General features: G+C 42.4%; 1 protein-coding gene across 12 annotated transcripts in view; it reads left to right on the top strand.

Annotated features, from left to right (window-relative positions):
• Positions 1-16,028, top strand: part of GAB3 (GRB2 associated binding protein 3) — a 128,027-nt gene that overhangs the window by 41,150 nt on the left and 70,849 nt on the right. The gene's annotated exons all lie outside the window — the stretch shown is intronic.

Genomic DNA, 16,028 nt, shown 5'->3' on the forward strand with positions numbered 1-16,028 from the left:
GAACTCTCCATAGGCCACAGCCCTCACTGGCCCTGCTTTAAACTCCGATTGGTGTTTTGCTGGCTGGAATGTGTCCTTGAAGTCCTGCTTGTCTGGATGCAGGATAGAGAGGGGTGTGTGAGTGTATTTAGAAACCAGCCTATGGTATAAAGGTAACATGTACATTCATTGCTCTAATCATTTTTACCTCTTGCCCCACACACCGGGCCGGTTCTAAAGGGTGGCCAGGTGGGGCACTGGCCTGAGGGCCCCGGAGCTACAGGAGCCCCTGTGGGGCCCTCCAGTCCCCTTCCACGATCTGTGATCTGCGGCACCATCCGCCTGCCCGCCATTCCCTTGCCTCACCTACCTGTCTCCTGCCTTTTAGCTTTGCCCTTAATGAAGATGGCGGCTGCGGCTTCCCTAAGGTACTGAAGCTGCAGCTGCCATCTTAGTTGATGGCAGAGATGCGTGCGCGTAGCACACACATGTGCCATCAACAAAGATGGCAGTGGAGGCTTCATCCCCTTAGGGAAACCGCGGCCGCCATCTTCATTAAGGGCAATGGTAAAAGACAGGAAACAGGTAGGTGGGGCGTGGGGGGCTGCGTGTGAGCCGCACATGTTAGCGCTCGTGTGCACACACCAGGACCCAGAGCAAGCTGATGCCCAAGGGCCCCAGCATGCCTGGAGCCGGCTCTGCCCACACACCATTGGCATATGACCTTTGGAATGTTGTCCAGAGGAGAATGCAACCCTTGGGGCTGGTAAAGTTCCCCACCTCTTCCTCTTTCAACAAGCCTTTTAAGTTGAGTCCTATCCCAGTCTGTGTCTGTGTTGGAATTGCTTTGTAATATGTTCTTAAACCTTTTAAAAAATGTTTTTAAACTTAGATGATGTTTTGAAAGCTTTGTTTAAGAAACATTTTTAAAGATGTTTTGTTTTAATGTCTTTTAAAGTTTGTTTTTATGATGTTTTAAAATTTTTAATGCTTTTGTTTGCTGCCCTGGGCTCCTGCCAGGAGAAAGGGCAGGATATAAATCAAATAATAAATAAATAAATAAACTCTGATGTACAGTGACTCAAGACAGGGTCTTCTCTAGTGTGGCACCCTGGATGTATAACTCCCTTCTGTTAGAAATCCAGTTGTCTTCCTTGTTATCTATATTCTGCCATCAGGTAAAGGGATTCTTGTTTTGCCAGGCAGCTGTAGAAAGATGAGTTGTTGTTTTTCCTGTTGGCCTAGTTTGTGCAAGCAGCTTTAAATTATTGTTTTGTAAAAGCTGTTATTATGTTGAAATACTGGCTTTTACTGGTATGTTTTGCATTGCCCTGAGATCCCTTTGGGATGAAGGGCCGTGTACAAAGGTAATGATAAATAAATAAAGATACTAATGGTAGTTTTTGTTATATTAACACTGGGTCATAATGGCTGAGTGACTGATCTTAGTTTCTAAAATCATTAGCATTTATTTATTTAACTTATATCCCGTCCATCACCCTAAGATTACAAGATGGGTTACATCATCAAAATGACATGAATGAGAAATATAGATCACATCCATACCATCCATTTAAAGCACTATTATTACAACACGAGATAGTGCTGGAAGATGAGACCCCCCAGGTCAGATGGCACTCAATGAACTACTGGGAAAGAACAACAGACAAGTACGAGTAGGGCTGTGACTAATGACGTCACTGGGTCAAAGCCAAATGGAAGCCTAGAGGCTGATGTGCACAGATGCGAAAGGAGAGTCCAGAGTTGTGCAACATACACAATAGGAACATGGAATGTGAGAAGCATGAACCAGGGAAAGTTTGAAATTGTCAAGCAAGAAATGGAACGCATCAATGTTACAATACTTGGTGTGAGTCAATTAAAATGGATGGGAATGAGACACTTTCAATCAGGCAACTACAAAGTATTTTATGCAGGAAATAAGAAATTAAGAAGAAACGGGGTTGCTTTAATAGTGAGAAGTGATGTAGCAAAAGTAATTAGGAGCTACAACGCAAGGTCTGAGCGGGTGATATCAATGAGATTAAACGGGAAACCTATCAACATAACCATCATCCAAATCTATGCTCCAACGGCAAACACAGAAGAGGAATTGGAGAGATTTTATGCAGAAGTACAGGAAGAAATTGATCATAAAACGTGGAATTCTCCCTTCCCCCTGAACAATTTTAAAGATACAGAAGACCTCTTCGTTGCCAGGCCCAGCCTCCAAGAGGTCTTCTGTATCTTTAAAAGTTGTGGAGGGGGAAGGGAGAATTCCACCTTGTGGGTTTTCCCATTATAGTGTTGCAAGAACACCTGCACTTGGCTGACTTTCTCTTCTCCTTTTTTTTTTTCAATTAATTTTTATTCTAATTTTCAAAACCAAAATAATACAAAAAGAAAACAACACAAATCAATAACTAATACAATACAAAAAAAATACATATATATAAAAATATTGACTTCCGATTTGTCATAGTTCAGCTATAAATCTATAATATATAACAAACCTATCTCTTAATAGATTATAAAATCACCTTCCTCCAGCGGTTATCTTAGTTGGTTTCAAATCTCATTAACATCATATCATTTTAATATTCCACAAAAAGTCAAAGAGAAGTTTCCAATCCTTGAGATATATATCAATCAATTTTTTTTCTAAATAAACATGCCAATTAATCCAGCTCATCAAATCTACTAAATCCAGTAATTTCAAAACACTATAATTCAACTATAAATCTATAGTATATAACAGACCTATCTCTTAATAGATTATAAAATCACCTTCCTCCAGCAGTTATCTTAGTTGGTTTCAAATCTCATTAACAACATACCATTTTAATCTTCCACAAAAAGTCAGAGAAGTTTCCAATCCTTGAGATATATGTCAATCAATTTTTTTTCTAAATAAACATGTCAATTAATCCAACTCATCAAATCTACTGAGTCCAGTAGTTTCAAATTGCTCTTCTGTCATTATCCATATTGGGTCCATCTTCCATCTTTACGCACCCAAAAATCTTGCTGTCATAGTCATATAATAAAAGTCTGATAGGAATTTCCTCCATCACAGATATTTTCTTACCATCAAATCCAAACGTAACACTGAAGTATTGTTTCAAAGCCGCATCTCTGCTCCTCTTTTCCACATGATACACTAGTACATTTCTTGAAGGTTTTTCCATTGACACAAAACAGGGATTAATTCTATTAACTTTCTCCATTTCAAGTTCCATCAAATCCTTCCAGTCCAGGAATTTTTTTGAACCGATAATATCTTTATCTCCAATCTCTTCAATTCCTTCAGAGACAGCGATGTATTCCAAACTGTAATATTTATCTCCAGGATCCGTCACAACCAGGAAATCCAAATCTTTTTTCATGTCCATATTTAAGCCAATCTCCATAGATTGAACCTTGCCTTTAATTTCTCTTTCATCCTTTTTTTGTTTTCCAGATCTATCTTTATTCTCCTTTCTCATAGAATCCTGAGTTTCTTTCAGCTCCTGTCTCATTTCATGAAATTCAGTTCTCCACGCTTGTCTATTATTTCTCAGTTCTTGTTTTATTGAGTTAATCCCATCCATTATTTTCTGAAGCATGTCTAGAAATAAAGTCCCTTCTTGTACATCCATGATCTTCTTAATTGCCATTCTTAAAACCAAAAGAACAAAACTCCTTCAATTTTCAATGTCCCAAGCAAAGAGCAGTTTATTTCTTTATCCAGTTACAAAGGAGTTAATCTTTCCAACCAACTAACGTCACACGCTAGACAGTCCTTATCTCTTAAATGTCCAGAAGTGCAAAAACAGCTTTTAGTTCACAGCATTCAAATAACTAGTAGCAGAGAGAATGAGCAGATTCGTCAACAACAACAACAAAAAAGTAGATCAGAAAAAATAGTCCCTTATATATATTACACAAAAGTCTTGTAAATCAAAAAGATTTCTTATCTCTCCCAATCAGAAAGCTCTCATCCGTTGTAATCTTTAAAACGCAATTTTCCATGTCAGCTTTTTGCAATAAAAAAAAAAGATAAGCTATTTATATTTTCTTCCCCCTTAGTTCCGTAAATAAAGAAGGAAAGTCTTACCTCATCTAGGTTATCTTAATTGCTGTTACTTTGACAAATCTCTTTAGCTATATAGATAAGAAAATGATAAATGTAGACAGGAGGTTTGCCTGCTAGTCCGTTAAAAAAAAACGGGTCACTTATCCAACTGAGCTAGCATAAAATCCTCGCTCTGTCTGAACTGCTGGAAGACAGACAATTCTGATGAATTCCAGGCTCCAACAATCGAAACAAAACTATGTGGCAGATCTCACGCTTCTTCCTTATCCGGAAGAAATCATCCCCAGTCAGAAAAAACCCTTCTGACTGAATTTAAAACTGGATAAGTTTCATCCAAGACGGGAGCCCGTCTCAGAGGCAGCACAGGCGGAGGGATCCTCCTGGGAAGTCTGGCTGACTTTCTCTTCTCCTAAAGATACAGGATCAGTCTCTGGCCCTGAATCTGGCAACCCTATTCTTAACTGTTCTGCTTTTTTATGGAAGCTGCCTTAGGCATGATGGGTTGATGGAAATGTGGGCTATAAATGCATGCATACATTTTTAAAATGTTCTTAGTAGGACTGGGACCAATCTCTCTCTCTCTCTCTCTCTCTCTCTCTCTCTCTCCCTCCTCCCCCCTCTCTCTCAGGACCATTTGTCCACTGTAAAAGTGGAGATGATACTTGACCACTTTCAGTGCATGGGAGAATCATCTTGCCTTAAATATGAGATGGCTGAGAGATTATTTCTGTTTTTAAAAAATCAACTAGCTTCTCTGGTTGTGTTCCTGGGGCATAATGCATCATTTCCAGGCAAGGCTGGCCCTAATGTTGGGCATAGTGAGGGAGCTGCCCCAGGTGAAAGATCTGAGGGAATGACAGCTGTGTGCCACATGGCCTGCCCTGTATTTATCTATTTCATTTACAGAGCTTGGAAAAGTTACTTTTTTGAACTACAACTCCCATCAGCCCCAGCCAGCATCTGGCTGGGGCTGATGGGAGTTGTAGTTCAAAAAAGTAACTTTTCCAAGCTCTGTTCATTTATTAGATTTATATCCCGCCCTTCCTTCCAGTAGGAGCCCAGGGTGGCAACTGTGTTAATTCTCAAAGCCCTAAATAACTTGGGGCCAAAGGTTAAGCCTGTGATTGTGCTTATGAAGTACAGAATATGGTGAAGCGATTTTGGGTGAATGCAGAGGACCATTTACCATAAGGAGGCTACTTGCAAACTCATCGCAGTGCATCTACAACCACTGCGAGAGCTTGGTTTCAGAGCAGTGAATTTTACCATGTCCCATGAGAAACTGGAAATAGTAGAGTTAGCAGAGTTGGGGTAAAATATTCCTCACCACATAGCCATACTATACCTAACAGGGGCTTCCAACCTATTGGAGCCCCTGGGGACATTTGGAGTTCTGAAAAAGTGAAGAGGGCACTGCCACAAAACGGCTGCCATGGGGTACAGCCTTTCATAAAATGGCTGCCTCATCATCTCAGGATCACCCCCCCTAAAAACAACATCCACTGTCTCTGTAAGGATCATCACCCGAACACACTCTCTGTTTCAGAAACACCCTTCCCCATACTCTCTGTCAGGATTTTCCCCCACCCCCCAAAATGCACACCCTCTCCCCAGAATCATGGCCCCACACTGGGATTGCCCATACTACAGCTCCTCAGTGTGGTTGCAGCTGTCCCTGCAGAGAGTTTACAAGGAACCATATCCACTCTGCAGGAGAGAGTAGTAGTAGAATATCATTTGCTTAATTTGTTCTCTGATATTCTCTTTATCCCTGCCTTTTTAAAGAAAGAACAATCTCTTAGGTTTACTAGGAAACAGCCAAAAGACAGTCTGCAAAAAAAAAAAAAAAGTTTACGGTCTCTAAATTCAGGAGTTCAGTGTCAGCTGATGCTGCGTGTACATAGCCCCAATTTCTTGACGTATCTTCAGCTAATTTGAGACGTGGGCCGTAATGGAGACCCCTCCTGTGCAACTTTTATCGACAGGCTCTGCTACATTTTGTCTTCTGCAGGCCACCTAAATGTTTTTTCCCCAATTAGTCACCACCAAGTACTTTCTCCTCTCAAAAGCTGGCCTAACAGAGACAGCTATCTATCAAGTCAGACCAGCCCTCGCTAACACAATGGCAGGAAGTTATTCCACGTCTCAGACAATTCCCATTTCTATCTCTAGAAGAGCAAAAGGTCAGAAAACAGCAGGCTGTCACTTTGCCAGCAATAGCAACATGGGCAGTTACACAGAGCTCAACAGGGAGAGTATGTGGTAAGCAACTCTCTGCCCTCCCTGGCCCCCTCCCTGCAGTGTTATGCTCTCTCGCGCATCGACACGCCTTGAGTTCCAGCATCCGTGTGTGGAAACAAAGGCAGATATGAATAATTCAGGCTAGATTTTGGAACTGGATTACCCTGAGTGGGTTCAGATTGAGGAGCAGGTGACCGAAGAAACTGCCCAGAGTGCTGGGCTGGGAGAGGCATCAGAACGTAAGAAGAGCCCTGCTGGATCACAGCCATGGTTTAGTCGGTAGTCGCGTTTCCCGCAGGCAGATATCTCCAGAAAGCTCACAAGCAAGCGTGACCTCTTCCAGTTTTGCTTCTCAGAAACTGGCATTCAGTGACATAATGTCTCGAAGAAATAGGCGTCCTTTACTGGTGGGCAGGAGAGGAGGGCAGTTCCTCCTCTGGATGAACTGTAATTCCCAGATTCCATTTTTTTAAAAGTGTATTTGTAGAACCTGAATGCTGTTATGCTCAGGTCCTGCTTGTGGGCTTCCCATAGGCATCTGGTTAGCCACAGTGAGGATGCCGGACTAGATGGGCCTTTGGCCTGATGCAGCAGAGCTCTTCAGGGACTATTCTCATTTTTTAAATCAGAAACTAGACTGCTCCCCCCCTTCAGTGTTTTACTCCCCCCTCAAAAAAAAAATTCCTGCAGATGCCAATGCTCTGAGATTCCATATAACTGTCATGGCTTATAGCTGTTGATAGCCTTATCTGCATGAATTTGGAGTGTCTGTCATAGGCTGTCTACTCAGTAGCTAAAGCAAATATACTAGCAGTTGATCTTCGCTTATAAAGTTGACACCACTAGTCAGTGTTGCACTGACATTCATTATCATCATCATCTGCAGGAAAATTTACAGCATCGGTGTTCAGCAAACACTGCATGTGAGTGATTCTGCTCAGCTCTGCCCCTGCAAATTTTGTAGGATCAAACCAGTTAAGGGAGTGCAGAAGAATACTCTTTGCTTGATCTAGGATTGTCTCTGACCCCTAGTAAAGTCTTGTGGGTAATGGGGTATTGACCCATGTTGGGGCAAACCATTATACCAACTACACTGCAGGGTATTGTCCCCTGGACTATGGAGTACCTTCTAGAGAGCAAAAAGTAATTCTGGTGATTCTGTTGCTGAAAAATGTCAGCGCAAAATAAGGTATCTGTTCCTTTCTCACAATTGGTTGTTATGATGGTTGATCTCTGAGGATGGCTGTGTGATTTGTGACCTACCAAACGAGGCACTTTCAAATCTCCCCCCCCATTCCCCCTTTAAGTCCTCAGTCGTGGAGAATTAAAAGGGAAATGAGGGGGGAGACTTGGAAAATGCTTTTGCAAGTCTCCCCCTGCCCTTAACTCCATGATCACAGAGACTTGAGGGTAGTTCAGGGAGACTTGGAAAAGACTTAAGACAGCCCCCGTACTTCTGTTTTCAAAAACGGGAGTGCAGGAGCTGTTTTAAAGCCTTTGCAAAAGCCTCTTTGAAGTCAGATTGCATGTGTTTTTGGACTCCTGTCAGTCCCAATCAGCAATTCAGTGCGACTTACTTCTGAGTAGTCATGTACAAGACTGTACTGACAATTTGTTGATCTTCAAGTTGCCACAAGGCTGTTTGGTGGTTTTGCTCTGACAGACAGGTATGATGACCCCTCTGGAATGAACAAGATAGAGAATTGCTTTGAGAATTCATCAAGCAAATTGAAAATTATGGTGTTGACATGTCTTCACAGGTAGCAAGTTCTGTGCTCATTGTGATTCTTGTTTAGCCATTGATTATGGAAGGCACTGTTGACATTGATTAAAAATATATATTAGGTCCTGTTGTTGACTGTGTTATGTGTTTTTAAAATATCCTTGAAGTCCAGATGGACATGTGGGATGCACATTCTTATCTTGCCAAAATGTTCAAACATTGCTTAAAATATCTCCTTCCCTCTGCTGGAAAGCTCTGCGTTCTGCTTAGCTTAGGGGGGAAATTATAGGTCAGTGATGGAAATAACAAACCTTTTTAGTTTCCAGACTTTTCTGGATGCATGTATGAAAAGTACAGTATGAACCATTTTAATCCGGTGCTTTAAGAATTGCCTAGTGGGGAGTGGAAGGATTTGGTTTTTGTCCCACAAGTCTTTGCCTTTCCTCTAAAACAGGAGTTCACAAACTATGGTCCATGGACCTTCATTGGCCCTTGAGCTTCATTCAGGTGGTCTACAGCATGTCTGTGTGAAATATTCCCCTCAATTTTTGATTCTATTATTATTGTTTCTTATTTCTTGTACTGTATTTTACTGTGTTACAGTTTTAATTCTATGGAATGCAAATCATAGTACCATAAAATACAATATAAGAAATAAAAGAAGCAATAGAAATGCAATTAAGGATTGTGCTACATGTTTTGTTATTATGTACCTTCAAGTCGATTATGACTAATGGCGACCCTATGAATCAATGACCTCCAGTAGCATCTGTCGTGAACCACCCTGTTCAGATCTTCTAAGTTCAGGTCTGAGGCTTCCTTTATGGAATCAATCCACCTCTTGTTTGGCCTTCCTCTTTTTCTACTCCCTTCTATTTTTTTCCAGCATTATTGTCTTTTCTAGTGAATCCTGTCTTTTCATGATGTATTCAAAGTATGATAACCTCAGTTTCATCATTTTAGCTTCTAATGATAGTTCTGGTTTGTAGCACAGTGCATTGCAATTGCTACAAGGGGCAGAAAAATCATTAAGTGGTCTGCCAAGACCATCAGCAGATTTCAAGTGGTCCATGGGGGAAAATGGGGGAAGCACTGCTCTAAAATATCAGAGATAGTTATAGCCGATAACAAAATACTCACCTGGGTGCTAAAACTAAGGCATCATCTGCCATTGATTAACTCTTGCTATCATTGAAATACATGGGACCCCAAAGTGCTTATCTTAGGCTGATTTGTGTCATAGATTATTTTTTTGTTGTTATTTTGTTTATTTCTGCCGTGCTTTTCCAGGAAAGCTTTTAGGGCAAGCTGTTGAGGAGAACATTAGTTGACTACAATACAGATAAATAATTTTCTTTATAGGCTGTGTTATGGTGTTCTGCTGTGGATGCTTGTGTGGTATTGATGTTATTGTTACAGCCAGTGGTCAAAACAAAATGCATTTTGACTTGAAAAGATCTCTTGAGAGGGTTTTGTTGTTGTGTTTCAAAATGTTCAGGATCTGATTGCCTTTTTAAGCACTAGGAAGGAATTCAGGAATTATAGGTCAGGTTGGCTTCTAAGGCTTCCTGCATTCCAGTTTCAGTGGAAGCATGGGAAACTCTCCCAAAATCAAGAACAGAATGTGATGGGAGAACCCCACGTCAAGACAGATCTGGGAGGATAAGATCATCCTTTCTGCTAGAGAAGATTTACACCAGGGATGGGGAACCTCAGGCCCTGCAGGGGTGTGTTTACTGGCTGGAATATTTCCTGAGTTAGATGGACCAATTGCAGGGCCAGATTAAGCTGAGGAGGGCCCCTAGGCTGATTGGTGTTTGGGGGGCCCTGCTCCTCTTAGGCAGATCCGCGGAAACAGCCACAGGAGGGATCGCACGACAGGAGCTTCTGAGCCGCCCACCGTCATGTCCCATCCCATCCCCCCCGCTTCACCTACCTTTCCTCTTTTTTTGTGGTTGTGCGCACTGCACGCACAGGTTTGCCATCAATCAAGATGGCAGCCGAGGTTTCCCTAAGGGGTTGAAGCCTCTGCTGCCATCTTGGTTGATGGCAGCAATGCGCGCATGTAGCACGCATGCGTGCCTTCAACCAAGATGGCGGCAGAGGCTTCAGCCCCTTAGGGAAACCTCGGCCGCCATGTTGATTTATGGCAAACTGCAAAAAACAGCAGAGAAAAAGGTAAGTGAAGTGGGGGGATGGTGGGCAGTTTGGAAGCTCTTGCACGGGCCCCCAAGAGCTCTGGGCCCCTAGGCTTCAGCCTACTAAGCCTAATGGATAATCCGGCCCTGACCAATTGTCTGACTTGATGCAAGACAGTTTCCTATAATTATATATGAAAAAAAAAAGACGGGCCCGGTGTGATGCTGACACACGAGAAGGATTCCGCCACTCTCTCAACGTGTAAGATGAACATCGTGCACTGTGTGTCTGACCCATCAACCCATGAAAATAGTCAGTTCTGCAAACCTGGGGGAAAATGTTTGCATCAACCAGACAGGTCTGGCCCTACCATTAAGCAGAGTGAGGCAGCTATCTTCCTCAGGCCTCAAATGCTGAGGGGCAGAGAGTGGACAGAGCCATGTGCCATGCACCCTGGCCTGTGCCTCTGAGGCTATCTTAATGCCCTCAGGTGTGGCAGGACTCTGTCATCCCCATTGTTGGAAACAAAATTCAGCTGTAAGATTCAACTACTAGCTTAGTCAGCTTTTGTACATGGAATGGGCGGGAGGCACCATCTTGTTTTTCCCTTGAAGCAGTGAAATGTCATGGGCTGTCCCTGCAACCAGAAGTGCTCACAGGTGGCCACATCCATGCCATACATTCAAAGCACTATGATACCTCTTTAACAGTCATGGCTTCCACCAAAGAATCCTGGGAACTGTAGTTTGTGGAGAGTGCTGAGTGTTGTTAGGAGACGCTCCAGTTCTCCTCACAGAGCTCCAGTTCCCAGAGTTCCCTGGTAAGAAGGACTGATTGTTAAGCCATTCTGGGAATTGTAGCTCTGTGAGGGGAAGAGGAGTCAGCACCCTTAAGAAACCACCCTTCCCAGGATTCTTTGGGGGGAACTATGACGGTTAAAGTGGTATCAAAGTGCTTTAAATGTATGGTGTGGATGTGGCCAGGGACAGCCGCAGTCATTACTTTGGTGGATGTTTCAACTTGAGGAAAGGGCAGTTGTGATCATGGAAACTGTTACAGCTGTCAGTTCACACTGAAGAGTTTCCATTTGGCTCTGTGCCTCAACTTATGCTAGTGTGGCAAAAAAGAAGCTGCTTGAACAGACCAGCCTGTAGTATATTTTCCATTTCAGATTTTGAGAGCTTGAAATGTGTTCAAACAGCTAGCTGGTCCAATTGCGTGCCATCTCACCCGTTTTATCTCTCTCATTCTGTAACTCAGTGATGAAATTCTGACTTGCATATTAGCCTTTTGGGTTTGAGTTTTGCTGGTGCTGGAGGGAAGGATGCAACCGGGGGGGCGGGGGGCAGGGATGACAGTCAGAGTTCTTTCCCAAGCCATTGAAACAGAGGAAGTTGCCTTATACCAAGCCAGGCTGTTGGCCCGTCTAGCTTAGTATCGTCTACACTGACTGGCCGCAGCACTCCAGAGTTTCAGGCAGGAGTCTTTCCCGGCCCTAACCAAACAGGCGGGGGGGCTGAATGTAGAACCTTCTGCATGCAAAGCAGATTTTCTACCAATGAGATGCAGTCCTTCCCCAAATTATTACACTGCTTTTTTCTAAGTCAAACCATTGGTCTGTCTAGCTTGGTATTGTTTACACTGACTGGCAGCCACAGTCTAGGGTTTCAGGCTTTCTCAGCTGTAACCAAAGAGGCCAGGGACTGAACCTGGGATCTTCTGCATGCAAAGCAGATGTTCTACCAATGAGCTATGGCCCTCCCGCAAATAAATACACTGCTTTTACTGAACCTGGGACCTTCTGCATGCAAAGCAGATGTTTTACCACGGAACTATATCCCTTTCCCATCACAGGAAGCAAGTTGGTTCCCATCCATAATAAAAAGCAGCATGCCATACCTGATGGGCATGGGCCTGAGTGGACAGAGGTTCTTTGGCAGTCTTCAATAGGTGTCACTTAATGAAAGAGCCTGAAGAAACTGGCAGGTGATGTGTTGCTTCTCATGAGGAACAGCAAGACTTTATGGAGCACCTCATTGAAATAAGCAGCCCTCATATATATGGAATTTCACACCTGGTATATATTTTTCACAAAAGAGTAAGATATTTCACACAGGCATTTTACAAGAGAACAATCACATTTTTATAAGTAGGGAGCAAAGTTTCAGTTGGAAAATGTATGTATGTGTATATCTATTGAATTCTGTTTTCATGCAATAATATTTTTATTGATTTAGAGTTGTATCCAACTCTAGAATAAACCCATTGGATGCAAACTATTTAAGTTCATTGATCTCAGTGAGTATATTCTCACTACAGCTAATGTTGGATAGCACCCCAAGTAATTTATTTGTCAGAATCGGAAGTCATAATGACTGTAAAATAATTAAAAAACAAATAATCTGCAGCACACTAAACCATTTACATGTTCAGTGTCAGATCTCATTTTTATGTGCTTTTGCTGCTCAGTTATAGACCTATTTGTTTTAGCATTTCTTTACTTAAAAGTATTTAAATAAAGAGATAAAGGAAGTTTACTTCCTTTGTATGGATTTGCAAGGAGTGCTTGGCTCTGAAATAAGAGTTAGTAGAGTCTAGATTCTAGAGTCTAGTTAAGACACTTGTATCTCAGAGGTATAATATAATACATCTCACTACAGTGGGGAGACTGTGGCATTTGGCCCGACTGTTCAATCTGCTGTCCAGGTGCAAACAGTTGATGGGCAGATTCAAGGCTCCTGCTTTCCTAATGGTACTTAATCTTTAAACCGGCCGGCCCTTCAAGTACAGAATGCCTTTAAATAGTCCTCTGGCATCCCTTTAAATTACAGATGATTTAAAGAATGTGTATAGTTAAACTATGGAATTCACTCCCACAAGAAGCAGTGATAGCCACCAACTTGGATGATTTTTAAAAAGGATTAGACAAATTCATGGAAGATAACACTATCAATAGCTACTAGTCATGATGGCTATGCTCTGCCTCCATGGCCGTAGGCAACATGCTTCTGAATACCAGTTGCTCTTGTGCTCAGGCCCTGCTTGTGGGCTTCCTATTGGGGCATCTGGTTGGCCACTGTGGGAACAGGATGCTGGACTGGATGGGCCACTGGCCTTATCCACTAGGGCTCTTCTTATGCTCCCAGAGTGGGACTCTTGTCTACTCTAGTAATAACGTTTCTGGACCGCGGTCACCAATAAGGCAGGGATGGGGAAGCTGCGGCCATCCAGATATTATTGGACTCCCAATGCACATCATCCCTGACCATTGGCTATGCTGGCTGGGGCTGGTGGGAGTTGGAATCCATTACACCAGAAGTGCAACGGGTTCCCATTGTTTGCAGTAAGGAAACTTGTTCTGATGTGGTGGGTTTACAAGCAGCTGTTCCATAGGATGGAGAAGGAAAGATTATCTCACTGCCACCAATCAAACATTCTCTTACTAGGATCCATAGAGGACTCCAGAGGACCCTGGAAGGGGGTGGGACGATGGCATAAGCAATTGATTTGCCAGTAGGAGTGCCATAGGCTTCATTAAGACGGCAGTTCTACTACCGTTTTTCTTTATTAAGAACAGTATTTTTGGGGGCTGCCGCGGACAGATTCTCTTTGCCCAATTTCCTGTTTATGTTCCTTTTAGTTCTGCGCTTTACCATCATGTGAGATTAGACAGTTAAAGATGGGTTGTACGGCTGCACGCTCAGTTAAGAAGGTGAGACAGCAAAAAACAAAACAAAACAAAAAACCCTCTGCACTAGGGATGGAAAGATCGGCTCTCCTCAGTTTCTCATTTTTCCAGTCTCAAATTCAGTTCTCCATATTTGTGCAGCAATTTGTGGATTTTTAAAAATTCTCCAGCATTTTGCTGTGAATTTCTCTTAATAAACACATTTTATAGGCTGTTTTGACTAATGTACACATATTTGCACGTTACTTTCACTCATATATTCATTTTTACACACGCTTTCCCTTTATATGCATTTTTGTAAACGTTGGTTAGAGAACTGCATCACATTATTTGAATAAGTGTGGGTTTTGAAGGATGGCAGTGTTGTGGTTCTCATATTGTTTCAGAAAGTGCAAATTTGCTAGATAGGGCTTGGAATACGAACAGAATAGAAATTCTCACCCATCCCTACTCTGCACAGAATGTTGTGAGAGACAGAATGATGTAAAATGTATTGCCTTCAAGTCGATTCCGACTTATGGGCAACCCTACAAATAGGGTTTTCATGGTAAGCGGTATTCAGAGGGGGTTTACCATTGCCTCCCTCTGAGGCTGAGAGACAGTGACTGGCCCAAGGTCACCCAGTGAGCTTCATGGCTATGTGGGGATTTGAACCCAGGTCTCCCAGGTCGCAGTCCAAAACCTTAACCACTACACCACATTGGCTCTCTTCGTCGGAATGAAGTAAAACTCAAACCAGGGGACCAGATAGCCAAAGGGGAGAAATATATATATTTTAACCACCTACATTGCTTCACAATCTCTTAGTATGCAGCCCACATCTGTGTTTATGATCACACATAAACTGCAAGAAAAGGGATTAGTCCACATAGACTGTTTTGTTTTTGCAAAAGTATGTGTGGAGGAACTGGTTGGAGTCTCTCCATATAAGCTATTAGTTTAATAAACCTACTCAATGCTTTTCAAAAATTTACTGAAGCTGCAGTTACTTTGGAGTTGGATAGGTGTAGTTGTGCTTAACATGCCTGGGTTGGGGGGGCATATGTGTTGAACCAGTGTGGCCCAGGGGAAATTTTGAATTGGAAGATTTTCCTATGCAAATTTGCAAAGGGTAATTTGCCTTGGGAAATGTTCTGACACTTTAGGGAGTGGTCTAATTTAGCATGTTTATTTTGCTTGGATTTAGTAAACAAAGCTAAAAAATTTGAAACTACCAGGTTTGTCTAGTACTGTATTTGCAAATGGCATCCATTCATTGTTACTAATGAACTCACAAACAGAAAGTTTTCTTTGGAAAAATAAAGCTCTAGAAAAAATTTCTGCAAACATCACTCCAACCCTCTGAAAGAGATTTTTAGGGCACCCTGGGAGCTGGAGGGGGGAGGATAAGAAGGGAAAGCAATGTTTGTGGAAGCAGAAGTTCATTGTGCAAGCAAGGCACAACAATTGGAGATCACCCATAGATTCTCTGGACCTGTTAGACAATTCCCTAATACAAAGACTCAAAGAAATGCAAAAAAAGTTCTGCTTGGCTTCATAAAGTGTTGGAGATTATTTATTTAATGTGTTCAATTTTTGTACCACTGTACATTGGTTAAGATCCCAGTGTGGTTTAGGGACCTGGTTTGGTGTTCCGTAGAAGTTGGTTCTGTCACTTAATGTTACTCAATATTTACATGAAGCTACTGGAAGAGATTATCTGGAACTCTTGGGCTAGGTGTCATCCATACGCCTTTATTCCTTTAAGCAACTAGGGCAAGGGTGGGGAACCTTTGGCCCTCCAGATGTTGCTGAACTTAAACTCCCATCAGCCCTAACAAGCATGGCCAATGGCCAGGGATGATGGAAGTTGTAGTTCAGCAACATCTGGAGAGAGCCAAAGGTTCCCCACAGCTGAACTAGGGACTATCTGTCGCAACTCTTAATCAGTTCCTAGAAGTTGTAGGCAGCTGAATGAGAGTTAACAAGCTGAAGCTGAATCCAGAGAAGATAGAAGCAATGTTTGCTGAGAGCCAAAGGTAGTGTGATTTACCTTTTGTTGATGGGGATTGTACTGCCATGTTGGATGCACTGCATTTCCTGGGTAACTTCAGCTGATACTGTGTCCCTTTATTTATTTATTAAATTTATATCCTGCCCTTCCTGCCAGAAAGAGCTTTTTAGCGATAACCATGCCATTGTAA

Source organism: Rhineura floridana, chromosome 16 (genome assembly GCF_030035675.1).
Source record: "Rhineura floridana isolate rRhiFlo1 chromosome 16, rRhiFlo1.hap2, whole genome shotgun sequence".
Lineage (NCBI taxonomy): Eukaryota > Metazoa > Chordata > Lepidosauria > Squamata > Rhineuridae > Rhineura > Rhineura floridana.